This window comes from Triticum dicoccoides, chromosome 1B (genome assembly GCF_002162155.2).
Source record: "Triticum dicoccoides isolate Atlit2015 ecotype Zavitan chromosome 1B, WEW_v2.0, whole genome shotgun sequence".
In the NCBI taxonomy this organism is placed as follows: Eukaryota; Viridiplantae; Streptophyta; class Magnoliopsida; order Poales; family Poaceae; genus Triticum; species Triticum dicoccoides.
The window spans coordinates 564184056-564195092 of NC_041381.1; positions in this window are offsets into that span (position 1 = coordinate 564184056).

Below are 11037 nucleotides of genomic sequence, written 5' to 3' on the forward strand. Positions count from 1 at the left end.
GAAAATTTGAGTAGTTTCGTTATAGAAAGTACTATGAATGTTGAGGTATAGTGTTGTTATAGAAAATGTTAGTAGTTTCGTTATAAAAAAATAGTACTAATTTAGGCATAGAAACTTTCAAAAGTTTACTAATTTTGTTCATAGGTTTGGATGTAGCTGATGCCTAGTGAATTTTGAGCGAGCGAGCGAGCGAGCGAGCGAGCGAGAGAGAGAGAGAGAGAGAGAGAGAGAGAGAGAGAGAGAGAGAGAGAGAGAGAGAGAGAGAGAGAGAGAGAGAGACCTAATGAAATGAGTAAACATGTATTTCTATTGTTGTGTACTAGTGTTGCTCAAATATGATGGAGATTTATACTTGTGATATGTAGTTGATGCCTTCGTCTATAGCGGGTAAACATGTTTATCTAGTGTTGTGTACTAGTGTATTGGACACTTAGTTGGTAGAGATTATAACTAGTAATAGAATAGAAAATTCAGTAATAGACTAAAAAATAAATTATAGTAATAGAATAGAAAATAAATTGCTCCATATATGTAACGGTTTGACTTTCATTTTGTCAATGCTCCTTGTGTGACTTTCGGTCTGTTCTTGTAGGAAGGATGCCGACTGTTGTCGTGGCAGTCGCTTCTCCATTTTCTCCTTGTGCTAGACCTTTGTTATGCACTAGGGGAAGGAGGAGTAGCGACCATCACCGACGGTCGAAAAATTAGTGAAGGAGTGTCCACCATATATGAGAGAGGGTGAAGAATCCCAACTATTGTTGTGGGGGTCGCTTCTCGTTCTTTCCCGTGTGCTAGACATTTTGGTCTAATGCACTCGGGGACGAAGGGAGGAGCGATCGTCACCGATGGTCGAAATATATCAGAGAGGGAGTGCCCACCATATACACCACGTGCTATGAGAGTTGTTTTCAAGGAAGACTCGACAGACCGAAAGTCAACTCATGATATGTGGAGTAGTGTTGTCTAGTACTAGCATGTGTTCGTGAATTTTGGCATGACTTGTGCTAGAAAGTAGGAAATATCGAGTGCTCCATTTTTTATGTTAGTTCTTGGATGATGATAGGATCCCAGAGTGCAAGTACTGCTACGATGACCGAGGTTTGTGCGATAGGGAGCCTCACATGCGAAATGATAGGTTTTGACCGTGAAGCTGGAAGAGACCTTCGATGTTTGTACAGTACACAATGACAAGCATTTCATCGTAATGAATCATCACTTGTGCTTCTTTGCTTCAACGTGTAATTTCCAAAAAAAAAAACAATTCGACTAGTACATCCCGTGCCATGCAAGACCGTATGTCTTGCAGAAGCTCGGTTTCGAAGACTTTGAGAATATGGAGACGAGGAGGGCTCACCTAAGGACTAAACATGGTTACGCGTTTCGGGTTAAGCTATACAATGCGGTTAATCACTCCCATTTCAGATGATCTAATAGGGAAGCTCTCTGCAAGGCATATGGATTTGAGGAGAATATGCAAATAACATTTGATATTTGTCCCGAAGATGATGATATTCAAAATAATATCGACATCTGGGTCGATGTGGATATGCCTCCTTTTTTTTGCCTAAATATGGGTTGCCAAACTAATTTTTTAAGTTAAGTAATTTATATTGTTAATTTAAAAATATTTGGTGTTCATCGCTACTAAACTTGTTTATTTATAATTGTCAGCTTATTTCTTATCTTCAAGAAATACTCAGAAGGTTGTAGACAAGACATACTATAGCTATGGCTCTCAGCTTAATTGTGAGGAAAAAGGATATCTTTTCTCATTCATATATGATGTTGAGGCCTTTAAAACCAATCAGTCTATCAGTCCAAATTTTAGTGGGTACGTGCCACTAGTCCATGAGTTGCATGATGGTAACTTCATTGCCAAAACTTGGTAAGTTTTGTTAATGATGGTAACTTCATTGCATACATTCTTCTTAAGTAAACTACATTGCTAACTATATATGTTACTATTATGTTCTTCAATAGAGGCTCCTAAAGGAGGTTGTGCCTGACATGATGTTTACCGAAGGTCATATGCATATGGTTAGCTTATGACCAACTCATTCGAAGTCTTACTACAGTGCATACTCAATTTCTTTAAATGATCGAAGGCTCAATATCAAAGAATGGAGTAAAATAATGAATGCGCACATGCAACTAATTGGAGACAACATGAATGTGCGCAAGCCACAAGTTGAAGATAGGTGTATCTCCATTCTCCATTATGGAGATGGACCGGCTTACTGTTTTATGCTATTTTAATTACCTAGGAGAGAGGAGTAGGTCCTAGGTATTAAGAACAATTAGTTAGTGTTGATTATGACTATAATGATGATAACTAGTGACCAAGTTGTTATATGACACATAGACGATAATGATGATGATGAGGAGTTGTCATATGACTATGATGTATTATGATAATAAGTTGTTAATATGATGATGATGATGATGATGATGATGATTTATTATTATGATCATGATGAGTTATTATACCATTGGGTGAAAGAAACACGGATTAGAATTCAAGTGGATGGATCCAAAGTGACCAAGTTGACAACTTGATCACTTTGGATCCGTCCACTTGAATCTAATCCGTGTTTCTTTCAACTTGGTCACTTTGGATCCATCCACTTGAATCTAATCCGTGTTTCTTTCACCCAATGGTATAATAACTCATCATGATCATAAAATCATATGATGAGACTGTTGGCAGACGTAGCATGCAATTTCAACAAAAATTCCTACGCTCACGCAAGATCTATCTAGGAGATGCATAGCAACGAGAGGGGGAGAGTGTGTCCATGTACCCTCGTAGACCGAAAGTGGAAGCATTTACTTAACACGGCTGATGTAGTCGAACGTCTTCTCGTTCCGACCGATCGAGTACCGAACATACGGCACCTTCGAGTTCTGCACACCTTCAGCGTGATGAAGTCCCTTGAGCTCTTGATCCAGCAGAGGGTCGAAGGAGTAGATGAGTTCCGTCAGCACAACAGCGTGGTGACGGTGATGGTGACGTGATCCATGCAGGGCTTCGCCTAAGCACCACGAGAATATGACCGGAGGCGTAAACTATGGAGGGGGGCGCCGCACATGGCTAACAATGTTTGATGTGTGTTCTAGGCGCCCCCTCCCCACGTATATATAGGTGGGAGGGGGAGGGGAACAGCCCTAGGGCACCCCAAGTAGGAGGAATCCTACTTGGGGGCCTAGTCCAATTCGCCTCCCTCCTTACAACATTTTCCGGAGAGGGAAGGAAGGGGAAGAGAGGAGGGAAGGAAGGGGGGGGGGCGAATTGCCTCTCCTTCCTTCTCTCTTCCCCTTTTCCCTTCCCCTTCCTATTCGGCTAACAAGTGGGGCGCAGCAGCCCATGTCGGCTGCTACGTTTCCCCTCTTGGCCCAATAGGCACATATCTTTGCCGAGGGGTGCCCGGAACCCTTTCCGGTGACCCGATATGTACCCGGTACCCCCGGAACATTTCTGGTGTCCGAATATCATCGTCCTATATATGAATCTTTACCTCTCGACCATTTCAGGACTCCCCGTCATGTTTGTGATCTCATCCAAGACTCAGAACAACCTTCGGTCACCAAAACACATAACTCATATAATACAAATCGTCATCGAACGTTAAGCGTGCGGACCCTACGGGTTCGAGAACTATGTATACATGACCGAGACACCTCTCCGGTCAATAACCAATAGCAGAACCTGAATGATCATATTGGTTGATACGTCTCCAACATATCTATAATTTTTTATTGTTCCATGCTATTATATTACCTGTTTTGGATGTTTATGGGCTATACTATACACTTTTATATCATTTTTGGGACTAACCTACTAACCGGAGGCCCATCCCGAATTGCTATTTTTTTTGCCTATTTCAGTGTTTCACAGAAAAGGGATATCAAACGGAGTCCAAATAGAATGAAACCTTCGGGAGCGATCTTTTTGGAACAAACACAATCCAGGAGACTTGGAGTGGACGTCAAGAAGCAGCCGAGGCGGCCACGAGGGTGCAAGGCGCGCCCTAGGGGGGTGCCCCCTGCCTCATGGGCCCCTCATGGCTCCCCCGACCGACTTCTTTCGCCTATATATACCTACGTACCCCGAAAACATCTAGGAGCACCACGAAAAACTATTTCTGCCACCGCAACCTTCTGTACCCATGAGATCCCATCTTGGAGCCTTTTCCGGTGCTCCGTCGGAGAGGGAATCGATCATGGAGGGCCTCTACATCATCACCAAGGCCTCTCCGATGAGTTGTGAGTAGTTTACCACAGACCTTCGGGTCCATAGTTATTAGCTAGATGGCTTCTTCTCTCTCTTTGAATCTCAATAGAAAGTTCTCCTCGATCTTCTTGGAGATCTATTCGGTGTAACTCTTTTTGCGGTGTGTTTGTCGAGATCCGATGAATTGTGGGTTTATGATAAAGTTTATCTATGAGAAATATTTGAATCTCCTCTGAATTCTTTTATGTATGATTAGTTATCTTTGCAAGTCTCTTTGAATTATCAGTTTGGTTTGGCCTACTAGATTGATCTTTCTTGCAATGGGAGAAGTGCTTAGCTTTGGGTTCAATCTTGCGGTGTCCTTTCCCAGTGACAGCAGGGGCAGCAAGGCACGTATTGTATTGTTGCCATCGAGGATAAAAAGATGGGGTTTATATCATATTGCTTGAGTTTATCCCTCTACATCATGTCATCTTGCTTAATGTGTTACTCTGTTCTTATGAACTTAATACTCTAGATGCATGCTGGATAGCGGTGGATGTGTGGATTAATAGTAGTAGATGCAGGCAGGAGTCAGTCTACTTGTCGCGGACATGATGCCTATATACATGATCATGCCTAGATATTCTCATAACTATGCACTTTTCTATCAATTTCTCGACAGTAATTTGTTCACCCACCGTAATAATTATGCTATGTTGAGAGAAGCGACTAGTGAAACCTATGCCCCCCGGGTCTATTCTCTATCATATAAGTTTCCAATCTACTTTATTTTGCAATCTTTACTTTTCAATCTATATCATAAAAATACCAAAAATATTTATCTTATCATATTATCTCTATCAGATCTCACTTTCGCAAGTGGCTGTGAAGGGATTGACAACCCTTTTATCGCGTTGGTTGCGAGGTTCTTGTTTGTTTGTGTAGGTATGAGGGACTTGCGTGGAGCCTCCTACTGGATTGATACCTTGGTTCTCAAAAACTGAGGAAAATACTTGCGCTACTTTGCTGCATCACCCTTTCATCTTCAAGGGAAAAACCAACACATGCTCAATAGGTAGCCAGAAGGATTTCTGGCACCGTTGCCGGGGAGGTCTTCGCTCAAGTCAAGACATACCAAGTACCCATCACAAACTCATCTCCCTCGCATTACATTATTTGCCATTTGCCTCTCATTTTCATCTCCACCACTCCACCCTTGCCATTTTATTCGCCCTCTCTTCTCCGTTCGCCTCTCTTTCGCTTGTCTCTTGTGTGCTTGTGTGTTGTATTGCTTGTCATAATGGCTCAAGATAATACTAAATTGTGTGACTTTTCCAATACCAATAATAATGATTTCCTTAGCACCCTGATTGCTCCTCTTAATGATGTTGAATCTTGTGAAATCAATGTTGCTTTGTTGAATCTTGTTATGAAAGATCAATTCTCCATCCTTCCTAGTGAAGATGCCGCTACTCATCTAAACAACTTTGTTGATTTGTGTGATATGCAAAATAAGAAAGACATTGGTAATGATATTGTTAAATTGAAGTTATTTCCGTTTTCTCTTAGAGATCGTGCTAAAACTTGGTTTTCATCTTTGCCTAAAAATAGTATTGATTCATGGAATAAGTGCAAAGATGCTTTTATCTCTAAGTATTTTCCACCCGCTAAGATCATCTCTCTTAGAAATGATATTATGAGTTTTAAGCAGCTTGATCATGAGCATGTTGCACAATCTTGGGAAATGATGAAATTAATGATACGTAATTGCCCTGCACATGGTTTGAATTTATGGATGATCATACAATTTTTTTATGCTGGATTGAATTTTGCTTCTAGAAATCTTTTAGATTCGGCCGCGGGAGGTACTTTTATGGAAATCACTTTAGGAGAAGCTACTAAGCTCCTAGATAATATTATGGTTAATTTTCTCAATGGCACACCGAAAGATCCACTAGTAAAAAGGTTCATGCAATAGAAGAAATTAATGTTTTGAGTGGAAAGATGGATGAAGTTATGAAATTGTTTGCTACTAAGAGTGATCCTATTGATCCTAATGATATGACTTTGTCTACTTTTATTGAGAATAATAATGAATCTATGGATGTGAATTTTGTTGGTAGGAATAATTTTGGTAACAATGCGTATAGAGGAAACCTTAATCCTAGGCCGTTTCCTAGTAATTCCTCTAATAATTATGGTAATTCCTACAACAAATCTTATGGAAATTTTAATAATATTCCCTCTGATTTTGAGATTAGTGTTAAAGAATTTATGATCTCTAAAAAGAATTTCAATGCTTTGCTTGAAGAAAAATTTCCTAAGATTGATGAATTGGCTAGGAACATGGATAGAATTTCTCTTGATGTTGCTTCTTTGAAACTTAGATCTATTCCACCTAAGCATGATATCAATGAGTCTCTCAAATCCATGGGAATTTCCATTGATGAGTGCAAAGAAAGAACCGCTAGAATGCGTGCTAAGAAAGATTGCTTTATAAGAGCGTGTTCTTCTAATTTTCATGATAATAATGATGAAGATCTAAAAGTGATTGATGTGTCCCCTATTAATTTTTTTTCAATATGAATCTTAATAATGATGGGACTGGAGATGAGTCAACTTTAGTTAAAAGGTGTCCCAATGATTTGGAGTTTTTTTATATTGATGCTAAAATTGGTAAAAGTGGGATTGGAGAGATCAAAACTTTACATAGCAATGAACCCACTACTCTGTATTTCAAGGAATTTAATTATGACAATTGTTCTTTAATAGATTGTATTTCCATATTGCAATCCGTGTTGAATTCTTCTCATGCTTATAGCCAAAACAAAGCTTTTACTAAACATATCGTTGATGCTTTGATGCAATCTTATGAAGAAAAACTTGAATTAGACGTTTCTATCCCTAGAAAACTTTATGATGAGTGGGAACCTACTATTAAAATTAAAATAAAAGATCATGAATGTTATGCTTTGTGTGATTTGGGTGCTAGTGTTTCCACGATTCCAAAAACTTTATGTGATATGCTAGGTTTTCGTGAATTTGATGATTGCTCTTTAAACTTGCACCTTGCGGATTCCACCATTAAGAAACCTATGGGAAGGATTAATGATGTTCTTATTGTTGCAAATAGGAATTATGTGCCCGTAGATTTTATCGTTCTTTATATAGAGTGCTATCTTTCATGTCATGTTATTCTTGGTAGACATTTCCTTAGAACGATTGGTGCAATTATTGATATGAAGGAAGGAAATATTAGATTCCAGTTTCCATTAAGGAAAGGCATGGAACATTTTCATAGAAAGAAAATCAAATTACTTTATGAATCTATTATGAGAGCCACTTATGAATTGAATACCAAAGATGGCAAAACATAGATCTATTCTCGCTTTTATGCCTAGCTAGGGGCGTTAAACGATAGCGCTTGTTGGGAGGCAATCCAATTTTATTTTTGTTCCTTGATTTTTTGTTTCTGTTTAGTAATAAATAATTCATCTAGCCTATGTTTATATGTGGTTTTATGTTTTAATTAGTGTTTATGCCAAGTAGAACCTATAGGATCATCTTGGGTGAAAGTTAATTTGATCTTGCTGAAAAACAGAAACTTTTACGCGCACGAGAAAACATCTAATAAATCACAGAAACGTGCTTTTGAGTTGATTCTTTTTGCAGTAGATCAATATACAAATTTCATAGGACTTCCTATTTTGATAGGATTTGTAGAGTTCCAGAAGTATTCGAAAGTTACATATTACTACAGACTGTTCTGTTTTTGACAGATTCTGTTTTTCGTGTGTTGTTTGCTTATTTTAATGAATGTATGGCTAGTATCGTGGGGGGGGGTATGAACCATAGAGAAGTTGGAATAAAGTAGGTTTAACACCAATATAAATAAAGGATGAGTTCATTACAGTACCTTAAGTGGTGGTTTTTCTTTCTTGCACTAACGGAGCTCATGAGATTTCCTGTTGAGTTTTGTGTTGTGAAGTTTTCAAGTTTTGGGTAAAGATTTGATGGACTATGGAATAAGGAGTGGCAAGAGCCTAAGCTTGGGGATGCCCATGGCACCCCAAGATAATTCAAGGACAACCAAAAGCCTAAGCTTGGGGATGCCCCAAAAGGCATCCCCTCTTTCGTCTTCGTCTATCGGTAACTTTACTTGGAGCTATATTTTTATTCACCACATGATATGCGTTTTCCTTGGAGCGTCTTGTATGATATGAGTCTTTGTTTTTGAGTTTAACACAATCATCCTTGCTGTACACACCTTTTGGGAGAGACACACATGAATCGGAATTTATTTGAATACTCTATGTGCTTCACTTATATCTTTTGAGCTAGATAGTTTTGCTCTAGTGCTTCACTTATATATTTTTAGAGCACGACGGTGGTTTTATTTTGTAGAAATTATTGATCTCTCATTCTTCACTTATATTATTTTGAGAGTCTTTTAGAACATCATGGTATTTGCTATGGTTATAAAATTGGTCCAGCATCCAAGTTGGGTATAATAAAAACTATCATAGGAAGTGAATTGAATACTATGATCAAGTTGATGCTTGATGATTGTTTTGAGATATAAAGGTGGTAATATTAGAGTCATGATAGTGGAGTAATTGTGAATTTGAGGAATACTTGTTTTGAAGTTTGTGATTCCCGTAGCATGCACATATGGTGAACCGTTATGTGATGAAGTTGGAGCATGATTTATTTTTTGATTGTCTTCCTTATGAGTGGCGGTCGGGGACGAGCGATGGTCTTTTCCTACCAATGTATCCCCCTAGGAGCATGCGCGTAGTACTTTGTTTCAATAACTTGTAGATTTTTGCAATAAGTATATGAGTTCTTTATGACTAATGTTAAGTCCATGGATTATATGCACTCTCACCCTTCCACCATTGCTAGCCTCTCTTGTGCCGCACAACTTTCGCCGGTACCATACACCCACCATATACCTTCCTCAAAATAGCCACCATACCTACCTATTATGGCATTTCCATAGCCATTCCGAGATATATTGCCATGCAACTTTCCACCGTTCCGTTTATTATGACACGCTCCATCATTGTCATATTGCTTTTGCATGATCATGTAGTTGACATTGTATTCGTGGCAAGGCCACCTTGATAATTCTTTCATACATGTCACTCTTGATTCATTGCATATCCCGGTACAGCGCCGGAGGCATCCTAGAGTCATATTTTGTTCTAAGTATTGAGTTGTAGTTCTTGAGTTCTAAGTAAATAAAAGTGTGATGATCTTCATTATTAGAACATTGTCCCAAGTGAGGAATGGATGATGGAGACCATCATTCCCACACAAGTCGGGATGAGACTCCGGACTTTATGAAAAATAAAAGAGGCCAAAGAAGCCCAAATAAAAAAAAGAGGCCAAAGAATCCCAAATAAAAAAAGAGGCCAAAGAAGCCCACCAAAAAAAGAGAGAAAATGAGAGAAGGGACAATGTTACTATCCCTTTTCCACACTTGTGCTTCAAAGTAGCACCATGATCTTCATGATAGAAAGTCTCCTATGTTGTCACTTTCATATACTAGTGGGAATTTTACATTATAGAACTTGGCTTGTATATTCCAATGATGGGCTTCCTCAAAATGCCCTAGGTCTTCGTGAGCAAGCAAGTTGGATGCACAACCACTTAGTTTCTTTTGTTACGCTTTCATACACTTATAGCTCTAGTGCATCCGTTGCATGGCAATCCCTACTCACTCACATTGATATCTATTAATGGGCATCTCCATAGCCCGTTGATACGCCTAGTTGATGTGAGACTATCTTCTCCTTTTTTGTCTTCTCCACCACCACCATTCTATTCCACATATAGTGCTATGTCCATGGCTCACGCTCATGTATTACGTGAAAGTTGAAAAAAGTATGAGAACATGAAAGTATGAAACAATTGCTTGGATCGTCATCGGGGTTGTGCATGATTTAAATATTTTGTGTGATGAGGATAGAGCATAGCCAGACTATATGATTTTGTAGGGATAACGTTCTTTAGCCATGTTATTTTGAGAAGACATGATTGCTTTGTTAGTATGCTTGAAGTATTACTATTCTTATGTCAATATGAACTTTTACTTTGAATCATTTGGATCTGAACATTCATGCCACAATAAAGAAAATTACATTGAGAAATATGCTAGGTAGCATTCCACATCAAAAATTCATCAAAAATTCTGTTTTTATCATTTACCTACTCAAGGACGAGCAGGAATTAAGCTTGGGGATGCTTGATACATCTCCAACGTATCTATAATTTTTGATTCTTCCATGCTATTATATTACCCGTTTTGGATGTTTATGGGCTTTAATATACACTTTTATTTCATTTTTGGGACTAACCTACTAACCGAAGGCCCAGCCCGAACTGCTATTTTTTTTTGCCTATTTCAGTGTTTCGTAGAAAAGGAATATCAAACGGAGTCCAAACGGAGTGAAACCTTCGGGAGCGATCTTTTTGGAACAAACGCAATCCAGGAGACTTTGAGTGGACGTCAAGAAGCAGCCGAGGCGGCCATGAGGGTGCAAGGCGCGCCCTAGGGGGGCCCCCTACCTCATGGGCCCCTCGTGGCTCCCCTGACCGACTTCTTTCGCCTATATATACCTACGTACCCCGAAAACATCCAGGAGCACCACGAAAAACTATTTCCGCCGCCGCAACCTTCTGTACCCGTGAGATCCCATCTTGGAGCCTTTTCCGGCGCTTCGCCGGAGGGGGAATCAATCATAGAGGGCCTCTACATCATCACCAAGGCCTCTCCGATGAGTTGTGAGTAGTTTACCATAGACCTTTGGGTCCATAGT